This window comes from Cebus imitator, unplaced genomic scaffold (assembly GCF_001604975.1).
Source record: "Cebus imitator isolate Cc_AM_T3 unplaced genomic scaffold, Cebus_imitator-1.0 Scaffold324, whole genome shotgun sequence".
Lineage (NCBI taxonomy): Eukaryota > Metazoa > Chordata > Mammalia > Primates > Cebidae > Cebus > Cebus imitator.
In genome coordinates this window covers 2,591,012-2,613,652 of record NW_016107639.1, presented here as the reverse complement: position 1 = coordinate 2,613,652, position 22,641 = coordinate 2,591,012, and positions in this window count along the sequence as shown.

Below are 22,641 nucleotides of genomic sequence, written 5' to 3'. Positions count from 1 at the left end.
AGAGGAAGTCAAATTGTCTCTATTTACAGATGACATGATTGTATATTTAGAAGACCCCACTGTCTCAGCCCAAAATCTCCTTAAGCTGATAAGCAACTTCAGCAAAGTCTCAGATACAAAATCAATGTGCAGAAATCACAAGCATTCCTATACACCAATAACAGACTAACAGAGGGCCAAATCATGAGCGACCCAATTCACAATTGCTACAAAGAGAATGAAATACCTAGGAATACCACTAACTAAGGATGCAAAGGACATCTTCAAGGAGAACTACAAAGAACTGCTCAAGGAAAATAAGTGAGGACACAAACAGATGGAAAAACATTCCATGCTCATGGTTAGGAAGAATCAATATCATGAAAATGGCCATACTTCCCAAAGTAATTTATAGATTCAACACTATCCCCATCAAGCTACCAATGACCTTCTTCACAGAGCTGGAAAAAAAGAAAAAAAAACTTTCAACTTCATATGGAACCAAAAGGGAGCCTGCATAGCCGAGACAATCCTAAGCAAAAAGAACAAAGCTGGAGGCATCGTGCTACCTGACTTCAAAGTATACTACAATGCTACTGTAATCAGAACAGCATAGTACTGGTACCAAACAGAGATATAGATCAATGTAACAGAACAGAAGTCCTGGAAGTAATGCCACACATCTAAAACCATCTGACCTTTGACAAACCTGACAAAAACAAGCAATGGAGAAAGGAGTCCTTGTTTAGTAAATGGTGTTGGGAAAACTGGCTAGCCATCTGCAGAAAGCTGAAACTGGACGCCTTCCTTACACTAAAATTAACTCCAGAAGCATTAAAGATTTAAATACAAAACCTAACACCACAAAAACCCTAGAAGAAAACCTAGGCATACCATTCAGGACATAGGTATAAGCAAGGACTTCAAGACTAAAACAACAAAAGCAATGGCAACAAAAGCCAAATAGACAAATGGGACCTAATTAAACTTAAGAGTTTCTGCACAGCAAAAGAAACAATCATTAGAGTGAACAGGCAACCAACAGAATGGGAAAAATCTCTGGAATGTATCCATCTGACAAAAACCTAATATCCAGAATCTACAAAGAAATAAAGCAGATTTACAAGAAAAAAAAAACCCATTCAAAAGGGGGCAAAGGATATGAACAGACACTTTTCAAAAGAAAAATTTATGAGGCCAACAAACATATAAAAAAATGTTCATCATCACTGATCAATACAGAAATGCAAATCAAAGCCACATTGAGATACCATCTCACGCCAGTTAGAATGGCGATCATTAAAAAATCTGGAGAGCACAGATGCTGGGGAGGATGTGGAGAAAAAGGAACACTTATACACCATTGGTGGGAGTGTAAATTAGTTCAACCATTGTGGAAGACAGTGTGGCGATTCCTCAAGGATTTAGAAACAGAAATTCCATTTGACCCAGCAATCTCATTACTGGGTATATATACCCAAGAATTACAAATCGTTCTATTATAAAGACACATGTACATGTATGTTCATTGTGGCACTGTTTACAATAGCAAACACCTGGAACCAACCCAAATGCTCATCAATGATAGAATAGACAAAGAAAATGTGGCACAGATACACCATGGAATACTATGCAGCCATAAAAAAGGATGAATTCATGTCCTTTATAGGGACATGGGTAAATCTGGAAACCATCTTTCTCAGAAAACAGAAGAACAGAAAACTAAACACCACATGTTCTCGCTCATAGGTGGATGTTGAACAATAAAAATGGACACAGGGAGGGAAGCATTACACACTGGGGTCAGGAGGGGGGGCTAAGAGAGGGACAGTGGGTGGGGGGAGGCTGGGAGGGATAAAAAGGGGAGAAATGCCAGGTACAGGTGATGGGGGGATGGAGGAAGCAAACCACCTTGCCAAGTATGTACCTATGCAACAATCCTGAATGATCAGTACATGTACCCCCGAACCTAAAGTACAATAAACATATAAATGTATAAAAAAAGGAAATAAATTATAATTACATCATCAATAGCAAAGAGGGTTACAATATATTTTCTAATATTAAACTGTGATCTTAGATTATGATATTTAGATTAAAATTCCTTAAACATGTTATTAGCCCCAATTCATGTTCTAATAAATTTACCTTTATAAGCCATGCATTACTCTTTAGAATTCTGGTGACCAATTCTTTCTGTAGGTGCAAAGTTGATGGAAAGTTCCAGTTTTCTCTCTCTGTAATAATAATCTTTCACATAGTGGTAGATGACCATGGTTAGCCAATTGAATGTCTTATAATAATATAATGAAACTCTGTATCACAGAAGTATTTACAAAAAAACTAATTGTAGCATAAGTATTAACCTGTATTGTTAGGGCTATAAAGGAACAAAAGTCTATTATATATCTATTTCTCCATGTACTTTATTGTACTTCATGTTGTTTCTATTCTTTCTTGACTGAAGCTCTCATTTAATTGACCAGTTAGGCTTCTTTTTATTTCTCCCTTCTTCCTCACATTTTAAAACTTATTTATCCCTACCTATTTTTTCCTCACAGATCTCATTTCCGTAGTGACTGGTCTTTCAGTCCATCTCTGTCTTAACTGTCGGTATATTTAGTTACAGCTTTCTCTTTAGCTAGCTATGTGTGGCTTTCATTCAACAATTATTGCCCACAAGTTTTTTTTTTCCTCCTCTTCTTTGGAAGAGCTGAATGTATACATTTATCTTTAGCTTTTTGACAAACAGAATAAAAGCAACTAATACTATTTGCAATGCCAACCCATTTAAATAAGGTGCTACTATAAACTCTCATTTTCTCCCAGAAGTGATTTATGCAAATAATTACCACCTGTATATGCCCATAATGAATTTTCTTAAGTTTTTAGTTCATAATTAATAATGTGCTAAGTAAATTACTGCTTCATAGTATAATTCTGCTAATTTGCATGATTCATTTAAGATGCAAGTGTAGTATAGTGCAAGGAAAATAAAGTTTAGAATTTGCAAAAAAATCACTTTGTGTTCTGAAAATAAGTTTATCTAAAATCTAAAGAATTACTTAAGGTTAAGCTGTGGCCAAATGTATCATTCTGTGGTATATCTGGATATGCAAAATCATAAGGAGAGTTAGAAACAGTTTGTAGTTTTTATTGCATTTGGAAATTGAAAAGATAATGCTGTGACGTTCATATGTTTATATATTTCAATTAGGCAATATAGATCTAAAATGAACATTTTACAATAAGAAAAAAACATGAGAGTAGTAACTATGTGGGACTGTAATAACAATTTGAACAATTTGGTTTAGTGTTGTAATAAGTAGAAGTCACTTTAAGAAATACATTAAGTACTTTTGTGACAGCCACACTTGAGGCAGGAGATGTATAAAATAACGATGGTGTATTCTAATGTTGTGACTGTGGAGAGAAATGGGAGGGGCCTGATTTTTCGCTAAAAGCAGCTGGTTCATAGTTGTATCAGCACCAAGTAGAAGTAAAAAGACATGTTAGCTAGCGTACTGGTTCTGCCACTTACTAGGTATGGGACCTTGGGAAAAAAAATATTTATTTGTATGTCATTGACCTCATTCATAAAAATGGTACTAATGGTATCTCTTGGTTATGTGTAATGAACAAAAGTAGTGGGACACATGAAAACATTCGTAAACTGGAAAATACATATACAAATGTGAGACAAAATGATCACAGCACAGTGACTTGGTAAATCTCAAACTTTTTTTAATCCTGAAAGATGATAAAATGACAGTAGCATCAAGAAAAGAATGGGAAAGTAGGAACTGACATATGGACTTTAAATTTGGGTAGGGGTGTGTTTAGTTTCAGCAGACTACTCCGACTGGAGATGTCCCATAGGAACATAGCAGTTTGGCACATAAAACCTCTGATGAAATTTTGTTTTGACCTAGAATTTACTTTGGTTATAGATCACAAACTCTGCTAGTCAGTGAGACACTGAATATGTAAGATGAGGTCTTATGCTATAGTCATAAGAACAGAAAAAGAAATAAAGAGCAAACACTTCTGACTCACTATAAATGCTTTCTATAAAGAAAATTGAAAATGTTAGAATATATCAAAGATTCTGTAGTTAGGATGGGAATGGGAGTGAGAGTGGAAATCCGTGGTCAGAGAAGACCTCTCTGAGTATATTTAAGCTGCCAACAAAAGGATAAGAAGGAGCCAGCCATGTGAAAGTCTAAGGGGAGGAAATTCTGAACAGAGAGAAAAATGGATCAGATTTATTCATCATTTTGCTCTTAACACCCTGGAATGGGCAGAAAGGCATCATCATAATTATTTTTTTATGATTACAGTATGTACAACAAATGTGCAAATAGGATCCTGGCACATTTTAGATGCTTCCTAAATAAATGTTCTTTTTTTTCCCCTTTTAAAGAAAGCTTGCTACACTTTTTTAAAGTTCTTTCGTGTTTGTGTGTGTGTGTGTGTGTGTGTGTGTGTGTGTGTGAGAGAGAGAGAGAGAGAGAGAGAGGAGAGAGAGAAGGGGAGAGGGAGAGAGGGAGAGAGAGAGAGAGAGAATGAGACTGACTCACTTTCTTGCTTGTGTGAAGTGCAGTAGTGCAATTTCAGCTCACTGCAGCCTTGACCTCCCAGGGCATGCTGATCCTCCCACCTCAGTCTTCTGAGTAGCCTGGATTACAGGCATGAACCACCATGCCCAGCTAATTTATGTATCTTTTGTACAGATGGGGTTTCACTGTTATTTCCAGGCTGGTTTCAAATTCCTGGGCTCAAGAGATCCACCCACCTTGGCCTCCCAAAGTCTTAAGTTTACAGGTGTGATCCAGTGCCCCTGGACTGATGGATGCATACAATCATCATGGCACGTGCATACCAATGTAACACACCTGCACATTCTGCACATGTACCCCAGAACTTAAAGTACATTTTTAAAAAAGAATATAGTTGCACAGTTGATCACATATTTGCTTGTTATTTAAATATAACATAAAAATTTTATTCAACTTTTTTTTCTATCAGTAAAGATTTTATCAAAAAATACATAGGTTTTTCCAAGTATTTACCTAAATGAAGCAACTTCTATGGTGTTCCATTGATGCTCAACATGACCTATTTCCAAGTTTTTTTTTAGCATAAATATTTTAACACTGAAATATGAGGATATTTAAAACTTTTAATACTATAAGCATTACACATGTCTATGTCCTGAATGGTATTGCCTAGGTTTTCTTCTAGGGTTTTCATGGTGTTAGGTCTTCTGTTTAAATCTTTAACCCAACTGGAGTTAATTTTTGTATAAGATGTAAGGAAGGGATCCAGTTTCACCTTTCTGCATATGGCTAGCCAGTTTTCCCGACATCATTTATTACATAGGGAATCATTTCCCCATTGCTTTTGTCAGGTTTGTCAAATAACACATGGTTGTAGATGTGTAGTGTTGTTTCTGAGGCTTCTTGGTGTATACATACAATATATATTATACATATGTATGTTACTTGGTGTAATATATAATTATTTTTTGAGATGGAATCCGGGTGATAGGTGTGTGCTCTGAGGAACACACGTTGTGTTCCAGGGGTTATATGAGTGTGACAGGTGTTGGGTTAGTCTAACAGTGTCACCTGTGCATTCTGGGTGATATGTGCACTCCAAATCTGATGCTGTCATGGGTATTCTGGGCATTACATGTGTGCTCTGAGACAAGAATGTTAGTCTGTCATGGGCCTTCTGAGTGATATGTGTGCACTCTGAATCTGATGGTATCATGAGCATTCCAGGTAATATATTTGTGCTCTTAGGGCCACATGCATGTTCCAGGGGTTATATGAGTGTGATGGGTGTTGTGTTAGTCTGCATCACGGGCATTTTGGGTGATATGTGTGTGCTCTGAATGCAACGGTGTCTCAGGTGTTCCGGGTGTTCTGTGCACTCTGAGGGACACATCTGCATCCCAGGGTTGGATCTGCGTAGTGGCTGCCACATTTTCCTGACAGGTGTCACATCTGTATAACAGGTGCTAACACCAGTGCCACAAGATAGAGCATAATTGGTATTAAGAGGGTTATCATCAATGTGGCGGGTGCTCTATTTGCTCTCCTGTGGCTGCATTTCTGTTCCAAGCCTGAGGCTTGGTCCTGTGTTCACCTTGCCTCAGGTGCGGAGGAAGAACCTCAGCTGCACTTGGTTCACCGGGCTTTTGGGTTTCTAATTTTTCACAAGAAGGGTTTCTGCCCCTTAGCAGTCAAGGCAGCAAAGATGAAGGATTTTACTCACTATGGGTGTGGGCTCCAGGTGTCCCAAAGCGAGGGGTGTCCCCCAGTCTGTGCGGAAGACACGCAGCTCCTACCCCCATAGGGTGCCTGCGAGAAGGAAGTGGAGGGATGCTGAGGCCCCAGAATTAGAAACGCCAGGCTCACTCACAGTCTGCTGGCAGCTGAGAACACTGCAGGGCCCTTGTGCTCATGGCTCTAGCAGTGGACGCATGCCCTCTGGTGGTCATCCCACTGCATCACTTAAAATCAGAGCTCAGAGTGTTCACCGCCATCATTCTGGAAATGCAAACTGACACAGAGCCCACTAGCCCGTGAGTTTCTAAAAAGAAAAAAAGGACAATTAATTGGAAACCACAGGAAATAAAATGAACATGGATGTACATTTTACAACTTATGCAAAAATTCACTCAACATAGTCTTTTTTAAATTAACAAATTAATTAAATTACTTATTTTGGCAAATGAAATTAATTAAATGTAATGCTAATAATTATTCAAATTAATTTTGGGGGGGAAAAGAGAAAAAAAGAAAAAGAAAGAAAAAAAGAAAGAAAGAGAAAGAAAGAGGAAGAGAAAGAGGGAGAGAGAACAGGAATCTTGCTTTATTGCCCAGGCTGGAATGCAGTCTAAAAATCGGTATTGAAAACCTCTTTTATGCCAATAATTGTGCTTAACAATGGAGACAGGAAGGAATAAGGGAGGAAAACAACAAACAAGCAGCCAACCAATATTTCATTTAAACCTGTGAAATGCTATGCAATTACTGAGGAGTGATTTACTTCCAATTATATAGTCACTTTTAAAGTAGGTGTGATGTGGTACTGATAAGAATGTATGTTTTGTGGATTTGGGGTGGAGGGTTCTATAAATGTTTATTAAGTTTACTTGTTCCGGGTCTGAGTTAAAGTCCTGGATATCCTTGTTAATTTTCTGTCTCATTGGTCTAATATTGACAATGTGATGTTAAAGTCTCCCACTATTGTTGTGTGGGAGTCTAAGTCTCTTTATAAGTCATTAAGAACTTGCCTTATGTATCTGGGTGCTCCTGTATTGGGTGCGTATATATTTAGGATCATTAGCTCTTCTTGTTGCATTGATCCTTTTACCATTATGTAATGGCCTTCTTTGCCTCTTTTGATCTGTTGCTTTAAAGTCTATTTTATCAGAGGCAAGAATTGCAACTCCTGCTTTTTATTTATTTATTTGCTCTCTATTTGGTTGGTAAACCTTCCTCCATCCCTTTGTTTTGAGTCTTTTGTGTAACCTTGCACGTGAGATGGGTCTGGATGCAGCAGACCAATGAGTTTTGGCTTTTTATCCAATTTGCCTGTCTATGTCTTTTGATTGGGGCATTTAGTCTATTTAAATTTAGGATTAATATGTGAGTTCAATACTGCCATTTGATGCTAGCTGGCTGTTTTGCCCATTAGTTGATGTAGATTCTTCATTATGTTGATGCTTTTTCCTTTTTGGTGTATTTTTGGAATGGCTGATACCTGTTGTTCCATTCTATGTGTAGTGCTTCTTTCAGAAGCTCTTGTAAAGCAGGCCTGGTGGTGATGAAAATCTGAGTACTTGCTTGTTCACAAAAGATTTTATTTTTCCTTCACTTATGAAGCTTAGTTTGGCTGGATATGAAATTCTGGGTTGCAAGTTCTTTCCTTTAAGGATGTTGAATATTGCCCCCCCCCCCACTCTCTCTGGCTTGTAGGGTTTCTGCTGAGAGATCTGCTGTAAGTCTGAAAGGCTTCCCTTTGTGGGTAACCTGACCTTTCTCTCTGGCTGCCCTTAGCATTTTCTCCTTCATTTCAACCCTGGTGAATCTGACGATTATGTGCCTTGGGGTTGCTCATATTGAGGAACATCTTCGTGGTATTCTCTGTATTACCTGGAGTTGAATATTGTCCTGCCTTGCTAGGTTCGGAAAGTTCTGATATCCTTTCTTCTGCTTGATCAATTCAATTTTAAAACTTGTGCATACTTCGCAAAGCTCTCGTATTGTTTTTCAGCTCCATTAATTCACTTATATTCCTCTCTAAATTGTCTATTCTCGTTAGCATTTCATCAAACCTTTTTTCAAGGTTAATTTCTTTGCATTGGGTTAGAACATGTTCTTTTAGCTCACAGAAGTTTCTTATTATCTACCTTCTGAAGCCTGATTCTGACAATTCATCACACTCATTCTCCATCAGGCCTTGTTCCCTTGCTGATGAGGAGCTACGATCCCCTGAAGGAGGAGAGGCCTTCTGATTTCAGATGTTTTCAGCCTTTTTGCACTGGTTTCTTCCCATCTTTGTGGATTTATCGACCTGTCGTCTTTGTAATTGCTGACTTTCAGATTGGGTCTCTAAGTGGACATCCAGCTTATTGGTGGTGATGTTATTTCTGTTTCTTTGTTTTCCTTTGGCGGACACCCCTCCCCCACAGAGCTGGACCTTCCTGGGTTCAGCTGTGCTTGCTGTGAAACTCTCAACCATCAGCGTTTCCAATTGCTGTTTTTTTGTGGGGGTGAACCAGTCGAACCCGATCACCTGGCTCCCTGCCTCAGAGCCCTTTTATTCTTTTCCTAATTGAACAGTCGATTCTCTCCCAGGTGCCCCAGTCACCCACCGAAAAGGTGCCGGGATCTATGCAATTTCCCGTGTGGCGACCGCGTTGACTAAACACTCAACATAGCCTTAAGACTTAAAATGCAAAACTGTCAGAGGCATCTTAGCCACAGTGACTTTATTTTAAATAAAAGCTTTTTAAAAAGTTAAATTTGGGCAGGGTGCAGTGGTTCACATATGTAATCCCAGCACTTTGGAAGGCCAAGGTTGGAAGATCACTTGAGATCAGGAGTTCAAGACCAGCCTGGGAAAATAGTGAGACCCCCACCTCTACAAAAAATATATAAAAATTAGCTGGAGTGGTGGCATGTGCCTGTGGTCCCAGCTGCCCAAGAGGCCAAAGTGGGAGGATCGCTTGAGCCCAGGAGTTTGAGGCTACACTAAGCCAGCCATGATCGCACCACTGCACTCAAGCCTGGGTGACAGAGTGAGACCCTGTCTCTGACATAAATACACACACGCACACAAGTTAAATTTGTTGGATTATATATTTAGGAGGTTGAACACTTTAGGTTATAAAATGTTTATGGTTGCAGGAACAAGTTAATAATTAAGACCCAAAACTCATAAAAATATACCAGTACTTTAAGAACTAAAAAGCAGTGTTAGTTTAAAAATAAGTTTTACTTTAAAGATAATAGTACACTCAAATTCTTGTTAAAATCAACAGTAACATAGAAACTAACAATACTAATACCTGTCACAAACTGATCACATGCCTTTATGAGACACTGTTCTTAATAACCTATATAAACAAACATGAAGGCTGAGCATGGTGGCTCACACCTGTAATCTCAGCACTTTTGGAGGCCGAGGAGGATGGATCACTTGGGGCCAGAAGCTGGAGATAAGCCTGGCCAACATGCTGACACAAGGTCTCTGCCAAAAATACAAAAAGTTAGCCAGGTGTGGTGGTGCACACCTGTAATCCCAGCTACTTGGGAGGTTGAGGCAGGAGAATCCTTGAACCCAGGAAGCAGAGTTTGCAGTGAACCGAGATCATGCCATTGTGACAAAAGTAAAACTGCATCTCAAAAAATAATTTTTTATTCAGATGCATTCCTCCTCTTGCTTTATGAGGGCACCCTGTTCTGTAACTGAGTAGTCACCAATAAACTCTCTTAATGTCACTAGACTCTGTGACTCACCATAAATTATTTCTCATGTGAGATCTACAAACCCATTTTTGGGGTCTGGGACAAGATCCCTTTTCTGGTGATAGAAATATACAATTTTTTTTTTTTGAGACGAAGTCTTGCTCTGTCACCCAGGCTAGAGTGCAATGGCATGATCTTGGTTCACTGTAACCTCTGCCTCCCAGGTTGAAGCAACTCTCCTGCCTCAGCCTCCCAAGTAGCTGAGATTACAGGTCCCTACTACCACCCCTGGCTAATTTTTGTATTTTTAGTAGAGATGGGGTTTTTCCACGTTAGCCAGGCTGGTCTTGAACTCCTGTTGTCAGGTTATCCACCTACCTTGGCCTCTGAAAGTGCTGGGTTTACAGGCATGAGCCACCACACCTGGCCCATAAAACTATACAAATTCTAGAAGAAAACACAGAAAGAAAACTATGTGAACTTGGGTTTGGTCATGAGTTTTAACACATGACATTGTCAGAAGCATCTGAACCATAGCGACTCCATCTTGAATAGCTGCTGGGTAAAATAAAGTTGAGATCTGCTGGGTTGCATTCCCAGGAGGTTAAGTATTCTTAGTCACAGGATGAGATAGAACATTGGGACAGATATAGGTCACAAGGACCCTACTGTTAAAACAGATGTGAAAAAAAAAAAAGCAATCCAAAACCAAGATGGCAATGAAAGTGACCTCTAGTCATCCTAACTGCTCCCTGTACACTAATTATAATGCATTAGTGTAACCACCCGGATGTTCACCTAGCCCTCTATCTAGGTAGAACCAATTCATCACGACAGGAGAATTGCAATACAGAAAGAGTAATTCAAATGGAGCCAGCTGTGTGGGAGGGTGGAGTTTTATTATTATTCAAATCAGTCTCTCCCAAGCATTTGGGGAGAACTTTTTATTTTTGTTTTTGTTTTTTTTAAGATGGAGTGATGCTCTTGTCACTCATGCTAGAGTGCAATGGCATGATTTTGGCTCACCACAACCTCCTCGTCCTGGGTTGAAATGGTTCTCTTGCCTCAGCCTCCTGAGTAGCTGGGATTACAGGTGCATGCTACCGTACCCAGCTAATTGTTGTATTTTTAGTAGAGATGGGATTTCACCATGTTTTCCAGGCTGGACTCGAATTCCTGACCTCAATTGATCCACCTGTCTCAACCTCCCAAACTGCTGAGATTACAGGTGTGAGCCAACTCGTCCATCCAGGGAGCAGAGTTTTTAAGGGTAACTTGATGGGTAGGGGAAGCCAGTGAGCCAAGAGTGCTGATTGGTCAGAGATGAAATCACAAGGAGTCCAAGCTGTCTTCTTGAGCTGAGTCAGTTCCGGAGTGGGGACCACAAAATCAGATGAACACGTTTATTGAAGTGGGTGGTGTTCGCTGATCCATCAAGTGCAGGGTCTACAAAACATCTCAAGGACTGATCTTAGGAGCAGTTTAGGAGGGTCACATTCTCGTAGCCTCCAGCTGCATGACTCCTAAACCATAATTTCTAATTTTGAGGTTAATGTTAGTCCTACAAAGGCAATCTAGTCCCCAGGCAACAAAGAGGTCTGCTTTGGGAAATGACTGTTACCATCTTTGTTTGAACTATAAATTAAGTTTCTCCCAAAGTTAGTTCATCTTACACCCAGGAATGACCAAGATAGCTTATAGGTTAAAAGCAAGATGCAGTCAGTTAAGTTAGATTTCTTTCACTGTCCCAGTCATAATTTTGCAAAGACTGTTTCATTAGCATGCTAAAAGACATTTCCACCAGTGCCATGACCATTTACAAATGCCATGGCAATGTCCAGAAGTTATCCTATATGGCTTAAAAATGGGAGAAACCCTGAGTTCTTCGAATTGTCCATTCCTTTCCCAGAAAACTCATGAATAATCCACTCCCCACTCTCATTTAGTATATGAAAAAGAAAAGTTTATACTCTGTGAAAGATCCTTTTCAAGAAATAAAAAACTGACCAGACACAATGGCCCACACATGTAATCCCAGTACTTTAGGAGGCCTAGGCCAGAGGATCACCTGAGGCCAGGAGCTCCAGATACAGGGAAGTTCTAAAAACAGAGTAGAAGTTAACCTTTATAAAGGAAATTCACATCGATCAAGAAAATCCCCATTTTAACGGAGCCTCCCTCTCAGTTCCAAGAAGAGAATGATGACTAAATCAACAGAGGTTCTTATCAAGGGACTTCCAGAAATACCTTCACAAATACACCCAGAAATAGTGCTTTTCCAGTTATGCGAGTATCCCTTAATCCTGTCATGAGAACCCCTAAAATTAATCTTCACAGTATTTATGCCTAATTTGTGGCTAACATTTTATTTTTTAATTATTATTATTTTTTGAGAGAGAGTCTCACTCTGTCACCCAGCCAAAAGCAGGTTGTTAAAAAGAGTCTGGCTTTCTTGGTTTCTCCCTTGCTTTCTCTCTTGCCATGTGATCTCTCTCTGGTGCACACTGGCTCCCCTTCTGCTTTCCACCATGTGTTGAAGCACAATAAAGTCCCATCAAATGCAGCTGCCCAATCTTCGACATTCCTGCCACCAGAATCATGAGCCAAATGAAATGAACTTTTTTCTTTATTATTATTATTATTTGGACAGGGTCTTGCTCTGTCACCCAGGCTGGAATGCAGTGGCACAATCACGGCTCACCGTAGCCTTGACCTCCTGGGCTCAAGCAATCCTCCCACCTCAGCCTCTTGAGGTTAGAACCATAGGCGAGCACCACCATGCCTGGCTAATTTTTTTAATTGTTTGTAGAGATGGGGTCTCCCAGTGCTACCCAGGCTGGTCTCAAACTCCTGGACTCAAGGGATCCTCCCATCTTAGCCTCGCAGAGTGCCAAGACTACAGGTATGAGCCACCATGCCCTGCCATACATAAATTGTTTTTTTTGTTTGTTTTTTGTTTTTTTGAGACAGTTTCACTCTTCTTGCCCAAGCTGGAGAGCAATGGTGTGATCTTGGCTCCCTGCAACCGCGACCTCCCAGGTTCGAGCGATTATCCTGCCACAGCCTCCTGAGTAGCTGGAATTACAGGTGCCTGCCACTATGCCAGGCTAATTTTTGTATTTTTAGTAGAGACAGGGTTTCACAATGTTGGCCAGGCCAGTCTTGAACTCCTGATCTCAGGTGATCATCCTGCCTCGGCCTCCCAAAGTGCTGGGAATACAGGCGTGAGTAACTGTGCCTGGCCCAGGCGTAAATTTTTAATGCCATTTTCTAACACAAGGAATCAGGGCTCTCTGAAGAAATGGCCAATACTGGGACTGGGACAGTAAATATATGACCCAGGATAACTGACATATCAGAATAGAAGAAAGTACTTGAAAAATATAAAATATATCAAAAGGAAAACAGGAACCAATGGAAAGAGCTCCCAACAGCCAAAGTAGAAATAAATTGAGCAAAAAAATACTGCAGTATTAAATAACCAAAGCTTAAAGTAACTGTCGGTGCCCACATTTATACAAATAAATGCGTAAGCAAATAAAGTTGAATAGAAATCTCCTTTACAAAAGAATTCAAAATAATTGACTCAGACACTCAGCCATCGAGGAGGTGGAGCTAATATCCCACTCCTTAAATGGGGACTGTGCATAGTGACTTCTTCCAGAAGAATACAAAAAATATGGACAAGTAACCTCACAGTAGAGAAACTTGACAAAAACTAATTCAGCCAGGTGATCACAGTTAATATCACTGATGATAATTCACCTTGAGGGCATGAAGTGACAATAATAGCACTTCACCTCTGTGATCTCCATCCCCCAAACCCACAACATCAGTAAACTTATCAGAAAAGCACCAGATAAATAACAATGGGAGACCCTCTACAAAATGTCTGACCAACCCTCCTTAACACTGTCAAGGTCATTGGAAGAAGGACGAGAAACCATCACAGCCAAGAAGAGCCTAAGTAGTTGTGACAACTAATGTTATGTGAGATCCTTGATGGGAAAGACAGAACTCCTCCTCCCTGAAGGAGGGAAAGATAGAACTAAGGAAATCCAAATAAAACACAGGCCTCAGTTAGTAATAGCATGTCAATATTTGTACATTCACTGTGACAAATAACGTGAGACATACTGATAGAAGATGTTAATAAGAGAGGATACTGTGTTGCAGCTACGTGGGAAATCTGTGTTTTCTTTGCTATTTCTGTGTAAATCTAAAACTACTCTAAAAACTTACTTTAAAAAGTGTTACATGTTTTCAAACACATACTTATTTGTACTATTACTAGTAATTGACCCTGTTAACTATTCCTGTTTTTTAAAAAGAGCATTTATGACACAAAAATTAAATCATATAGACTAATATATAATTCCAAATAAATGCCTCTTTACATGTTTTATATTAAAATAATAACATATCTATATAAACTAACAATATATATTTTTTCTGGTATTGTGATTGTGTCTTGGGTTCACTCTCTAAAAAGGTGGGGCTCTTTTAGACAACCAGAAAAATATTCATTTTAAAGACTCTATTTCAATTCATGGTTGAACATTGTCAAAAGAATGACTGTAAAAAAAAGTTTCTTAGTATTCAAGACTTTTTTAAAAAAGAAAATGTTTCAACGGCAAATCGATTCCCTGTGACTGGATCACTTACTCCAAAATATCCATACCTTTGTTTTCCATGTATGCTATTTTGTAATAATGTAACTGCAATATTGGTCACCAGGAAAAAATATTCAAAGAAAGAAAGAATGTGAACAGAATTTGTAACCACAATAATTTAATGTTTCATTGTGATGCTTTCTAAAACAGAAAAGTTTAAGAATATTCAAAGTCAATTTCCTCAATGATGCTTTGCAGAAAGTGATGAAATTAGAGAAACAAAAACTGCAGAATATTCTGAGTGATTTTAAATGTTGCTATGTTTTATGGAAAAAAAAGTTACCTTTTAGAGGATCACAGATAATTATTGGAAGCCCAAACTCTGAAATCTTTCAAAATTTAGTTGAACTTGTAATTATAATGTTAATAGAGCTAGTCATGAAGCTAATGATAAAAAGGATCTGTGCTTTAATAAAATATGCAATGAATGATTAATGCTCTTAGGAAAATACGTTAGACTTTAATTGAGAGTGTCAGAATCAAAATATATTTGATCATGTAACAGAAGTAGCCCATCATGAATGTATCATATGAGTGTATATCATAAAGTATGTTCACATTAAATATACTGTCAAACCAATGGGAGAAAGCTGTATGGCCTTTGTTAAAAGGAAAGATTAATGGAGACAGTCTAGCTTGGGGAATTATTAAGTGGGAAACATGCAATGCTGAGATAAGAATGTCCTGGACAGGGATGTAACAGTGAACAACTCTGGCAGGTATAGGAAAGGGTCGAAAACATCATATCCCCTCCCCAGAGTCTCAAGCTAAATCTGCACTTTGTTCAGCTCACAATCTTTACATATTTTTATATTAATATTTGGTATATGTTATTTTGTGTGGAGAGGTATAAACAATATATTTAAACTTAACATTTCTAGTTATCATGTGGCCTACTGTTAAATATATCCAAACTGTTTCAACTACTTTAATGCCGTGAGACAAATGAGCTTTCAAAACACGAGTGAAAGTGTTTGTGACCCCGCAGCACCTGCAGGCCCCAGCCACCACCCAGCCCCACGCCCATCCTGATGGCACTGCTCAGTGTCACTCCTTTCTAGCACCACAATCTCTCCCCAGAAACAAGCCCGGATCTGTAAGACAAGCTGCACTCAGCTGTCGACACGCAGTCAATGTCGGGCAGAAGGGACACCATTTTACAATAGGCTGCGTAGACCATGACAGGGAAGTAAGGCCCATGGCAGTGCTCCCTCCTCAGCAGTTGTGGCTGCTGACAAGGAAGCATTTTCCTCCTTCCCTCGCCTGATGACTGACTGTCCTGAACGACGGCCTCTCCCGGGCTGCAGGTTCTGAGGAGAAGGAGTCTCCTTCCTCAGGGTTGAAGCCCCAAGGCACGAGTGAGGAATCCACTGTGGTTCCTGTGCACATTCCTGGTTTGGCAGGAGCTGGGCGCCCCCTGGTGGAAGCCCTGGGGAATCTCGGAAAATCAGTGTTCAGGTTATCTCAGGCTGTGATTTTCGAAATTTCAACTGAAATTGAGCCCACCATCCCATGCCTTGATTGGAACAGATGGAATTTTTTTTTTTTTGAAACAGAGTCTTGCTCTGTTGCCCAGGCTGGAGTGCAGTGGCATGATCTCAGCTCACTGCAACCTGCACCTCCCAGGTTTAAGCGATCCTTCTGCCTCAGCCCCCTAGTAGCTGGGATTACAGGCACATGCAACCATTTCCTGCTAATTTTTGTATTTTTAGTAGAGATGAGGTTTTGCCATGTTGGCCAGACTGGTCTCAAAACTCCTGATCTCAGGTGATCCACCCACCTCGGCCTCCCAAAGTCCTGAGATTACAGGTGTCAACCGCCATGCCTGGCCAAAACGGAGATTTTTAAAACTAAAAAAGATGTCCAGTAGGCAAAAGTCAGTTGCGTTTCTTCGTGTCACCAATAACGAATGGAAATAATTGGAACCGGAAATATTAAAATGCCATCTACAATAGCACCCCTGAAGTTGAATCCATTAAGTATGAATGTAACAAAATGTATGCAAATATGCATTCAGAAAACCAATGAATCACAGCTGAAACCAAAAGAAATACAAATAAGTGAAGTTCCTTAACCCTAACCCCAACCCTAACCCCTAACCCCAACCCTAACCCTAACACTAACCCCTAATCCTAACCCTACTCTGATTACCCTTATCTCTAAAGCTAACCTTATGGTAACCCTCAACCATAATTTCTAACTTTACTTTTACCCACTCTAAGTTTAATCTAAACCTATTCAAACCTTTACTGTAACCCTAATCCTAAACCTCACTACGATTTCACCCTAACTCTTCACTGTAATCCTGACCTCTCAATCTAACCCTGGTTACTCACCTGATCTCTCCCTCTAATGTCTTACTATACAGCTCCCAACCACCAACCTGAATCTCCTACTTGAAGCCCTTATGCCATAATCTTCAATTGGCAAACTCTGAACCCTTCAACCCACATCTCTTGATTTTCTAATATCCAGACACACTAACACTGTAAATACTAACTGCAGTCTATACACAGTCTCATTCTGATCTCTCCTACTCAGTACTATGCCACTTCAAGGACTGATCTATAACCTCAGAAATATAGACTTAATAATCTTCAACAAAATAGTAGCATATTAAAACCAACAGCATTCTGAAGGGCTCAAACACTATGAACACGATTTTTTATCCTAGTAAATCAACAGTGGTTCCACACATTAATGCTATACATGTAACAAACAGTATTGTTAGAATGAATGGAAAATACCCCATAATTTTCTCAGCTATTAAAGAAAGGGCTTCCAATAAAGCTGGAATTACAGCCATATGCCACCAAGCCCAGCTAAATTTGTATTTTTAGTAGAGACAGGTTTTCACCATGTTGGCCAGGCTAGTCTCCAGTTCCTGACCTCAGGTGATCTGTCTGCCTTGGCCTCTAAAAGTGCTGGGATTACAGATGTGAGCCACTGTGCCTGTCCAAAAAAATCCACTTTATACATATACACTAGCAATGAATAATCTGAAAACAAAATTGTAAAAATTTCATTTTAAATAATACCAATGGCAATAATATGCTTAGCAATAAATGTAATCAAAGGGTAAGACTTAAAAGGGGGAAATTATAAGACACTGCTTAAGGAAATTAAAGCCCAAATAAATGTAAAAACATGTCACGTTCATGGATTTGAAGACCATATTTGTTAAGTTTGCCAAACTACACAAAGCAATCTACAGATTCAAATGTTATTCTTACGAAAATCCCAAAGGCCTTGGGATGGAAATGGGAAAGCTGATCCTAATGTTTATACGAAATTTCAAGGAACCCTGAAAAGCCAAACCAATCCTGAAAAATAACTCCAAATCTGGAGGTTAGCCAGGCACGGTGGTGGGCACCTGTAACCCCAGCTACTTGGGGGGCTGAGGCAAAAGAATTGCCTGAACACAGGAGGCAGAGGTTGCAGTGGGCTGAGATCACGCCATTGCACTCCAGCCTGAATGAGAGCGAGACGCTGTGTTAAAACACACACGCGCGCACGCGCACACACACACACACACCAAAAATATACAGATAGCAAATAATTACACAAAAGGATGTTCAACATCATGTCTCATTAGGAGACTGCAAAGTAAAATAATGCTGAGATACCACTGCACACCTAGTAGAACTGTAAGACTCTAAGAAAAGCTCAACAATAACAACTGGAGGTTGAAGAACAATAGGTACTATCATTCACTGTTAGCAGAATGCATTAATTGTACAGCCACTTTGGGAGATAGTTTGGCAGTTTTTCCCCAAAATAAACAAGTCTTACCTACAATCCAACAAATACATCCCTAAAATGTATATGTTTAGACAGACGCTTTGAAAAATTATTTTCAAACAAAAACTAGCATAATCAACTTGAAGTACAACAGTGCAATGGAATACCATTCAGCAACAAAAAGGAATGAACTTTCAACCCATGAAAATAAATGAATGAATTTTGCATGTATGTTGCTAAGTGAAGGGTGGCAGCATGAAGACGCTATACATTATATGACTCCATTCATGTGACATTCTGGAAAAGGCACAACTATAGAGATGATAATCAGATGAGTGACTGGGGTGGGGATTTGAAGTATTCTGGTACTTTAGTGGTAGATATCTGACACTATGTATATATTTAAAGCCACAGAATTTTAAAGCACAAAGAACAAATCACAATCTACACAAATTAAATTATTTAGGTTATGTAAGTATCTAAGGACAAAATACAGAGTGCAACTAAGAATCTAATTGTATTACCAATGTATGTTGCAAATGGTGGGCCAAAGGTACTGACCTAAGTAAGTCATTTTGGAAACGAGTAGAATCCATAGACTAAAAGCAAAATGTACTATACACAAACAGTGGACTCTATTTTATAAAGTTACTTCCCATAGGGATAATAGTTAATTTTGAAACCACTGTATCTGTAAAAAAAAAAATAATAACCATGATTTTCCTCTATACTCTCAACACTTCACTTCTAACAGCAAATTGGGGTGGATGATGTTTCCCACATCAACCAATTTTCCAACTCTCTGGACAACAATTGGGTGACCTACAATTCAATTAATTACTGAAGTTTGTACAGACCCTACAGGTTAAGGGCTTAGTAACATCAGACTGTCCCCAACTTCAGATGCCAATCAAAAGTAGTGAATCTCCAGTTTACCCAAATTTCTATGACTTGGCTAGAAACTATGTACTCCTATACCCCCTCCTCAGGTTTGGTAATTTGCTATAATGGCTTATGGAACTCAGGGAAACACTTATTTATGTTTACTAGTTAGTATGGTCTCTGTGTGTATACCCTCCAAATTCCTATGTTGAAAAGTAATCCCCAAAGGGATGGTATTCAGAGGTAACTGAGGGGTAATTGGATCATGAGGGTGCTGCCCTCATGAATGAAACCAGCACCCTTATAAAATAATTGGAGCCTTTTCCCCCCAATTCTGCCATGTCAGGACATGGCTAGAAGGCACTATCTATGAAAGATGAGCCCTCACTAGACATCAAATCTGTCAGACTTGATCTGGGACTTTCCAGATTCCATATTTTAGGAATTTTTATGAAAGCTTCATCATGTATATATGATCGACTATTAACTATTAACTCAATCTCCAGTCCCTTCACAGCCTCAAAGGATTGCATGTGAAGCTAAAAGTTACAAGCTTCTTATCATGGCTTGGTCTTTCTGGTGGCCATCCCCCATCCTGAAACCATCCAGGAACACACAGAGGGTCCTTACAGAAGACATTCCTATCACTCAGGAGATTCCAAGGAATTTAGGAACTCCACGTCAGGAACCGGGGCCAAAGACCAAATGTTAGCGCGCAAGACGTTCCTAGCACCCCTATTGTTCAGGAAATTATAAAAGTTTTAGGAGCTCTGTACTACGAACTGGAGACAGAGACCAAATATATTTCTCATTAAATCCCAACCTGGAATCTGGTTCAAGAATGAATTCCTTGTTCCCAATGGAACAAGGTATGAAATAAATGGCAGATAGTGACAGCCAGGTTCCTCACTGTTAGAGTGAGAAGTTACAGATAAGAAACATGGGAAGCCTGGAATGATCTCTATGATAATGTGTCAGAATATATATATATATATATAAGTAGGTATAAACTCAGATTTAACATACACACACACACACACACACACACACAGAGATGGTTCCATGTAGAAACCTGTATAATTAAGTGGTTACATATAAGTTAGAATACACACATATATTTGTTTGCACTGTCAGCTGTGAGGGTCATGATAACCGCATTTAGTGGCTAGATGTAAGTTTCTAATACTATTCTCTAACAAAGGAAATCAGGGGTCTTTGAAAAACTGGTTGAAACTAGGACTGGGACAGAAAATATATGAGCCAGGGTACTTTTGAAGTAACAGAAAGAAACTGTAAATAAATAAATACATGAAATTATGTCAAAGGAGCCAGTGGAAAGAGCTCCCAATGACCACAGGGTATAAACAAAGAGCAACAAAATACTGCAGAATTGGATAACAACCAAAACATTAAAGTAACTGAGTGTCCATACTGGTATCTATTTACGATTAAATTGATACATAAACGGCCTGAATAGAAATCTCTTATACAGAAGAATACCAAATACCTTATATAGACACTCAGCCATCAAGGAGGTGGGGCTAACTCCCCACTCCTGAAGTGTGGGCTCTGCATGGTGACTTCCTCCAAAAGCATACATAAAATGTCGACATGGGAAAAAAGTAACTTCATAGTGAGAAATTTGAAAACACTATCTCAGCCAGGTGATCAAAGTTAACATTAATGGTGATAACACATCTTGAGGCATGAAGTGACTAGAATAGTATCTGCAAACCAAAAATAAAATTCAAAGGCCCTCGCCCCAACCATCTGTATAGACTCCCTCCTCTCTACCAGGGAACACCAAAGTTAACCTGGAAGACTGGTTCAGGCCTTGATGGGAAAGGGGTGGTCAGACATGTCTCATTATTCCCTCCTACCTTTTGGAATTCAAGAAAAGCCAATCAGCATTTAGTTTCTTATCAGACCTTAAATCTGATAAGAAACATTTACAATCTAACCTTAAATCTGCTAAGAAATATTTAAAATCTATTCTCTGTGAAGCCTGCTACCTGGAGGCTTCATCTGCATAAAACTTTGGTGTCCATAACCACTTATCATAATCCAGACACTCCTTTCTATTGATAGTAAGTCTTTCAACCAACTGCCAATAAGAAAATGTTTAAATCTACCTATAACCTGGAAGCCTCACCCCACCCTAACACACTGCATTGTCCCACCTTTCTGGACCGAACCAGTATATATCTTAAATACATTTGATTGATGGTTCCTATCTCCCTAAAATGTATAGAACCAAGCTACACCCCAACCACCTTGAACACATGTTCTCAGGGTCTCCTGAGGGCTGTGTAATAGGCCATGGTCACTCATATTTGGCTCAGGATACATCTCTTCAAATATTTTACAGACTTTGACTCTTTTTGTTGAGACACTACATATCTGATATGCTTCCCCCAAACCCATAACCACAGTCTAATTATGAAAAAAATCACCAAGTGAACCACAAAGGAGGACATTCTACACGATACCTGACCAATCCTCCTAACACTGTTCCAGCTCCTCGGAAGGAAAGTCTGTGAGACTGTCACAGTCAGGAAGAGCCTGACATGATGACTAAATATCCTGGGGAATCCTAGATAGAATCCTGGGACAGAAAAAGGCAGGACTAAGGGAAACCAAATAAAATGTGAGCTTATTTAATAATAATATCAAAATATCCAGTCACTAACTGTGAAAAATAATGCGAGATGTTGGCCAGGCATAGTGGGTCACACCTGTAATCCCAGCATTTTGGGAGGCTGAGGCAGGAGGATCACCTGAGGTCAGGGGTTCCGGACCAACCTGGCCAACATGGTGGAACCCTATCTCTACTAAAAATAAAAAAATTAGCCAGGTGTGATGACAGGCACCTGTAATCCCAGCTATTTGGGAGGCTGAGGCAGGAGAGTCATTTGAACCCAGAAGGCAGAGGTTGCAGTGACCTGAGATCACACCACTGCACTCCAACCTGGGCTAGCGAGACTCTATCTGAAAAAAAAAAAAAGAAATCTGCATTTTCTTCCCAATTTCTGTGTGAATCTAAAACTAATTTAAAATAAAATCTTTATTAAAAAATATTTTTTCCAAATATCTTAATTATTTGTACTAGTAAGTAGTGATACTAACTACTCTTACTTTTAAAAAAAGAGCATTCATGATGCTGCAAAGTAAATTATGCAAACTAATAATTTCAATAAATGCCTTTTATGTGTTTTATATTAAAATAACACATACATGTAAACATACTTATATCTTTTTTCTTGTAGTGTGGTTCACTCTCTAGGAAAGCTGGTCACCTTCAAACCAGGGAAAAAATTCACATTTTGGAGACTATTTCAATTTACAGCTAGATGTTTTCAAAAGTACGACTTTGTAAAAAA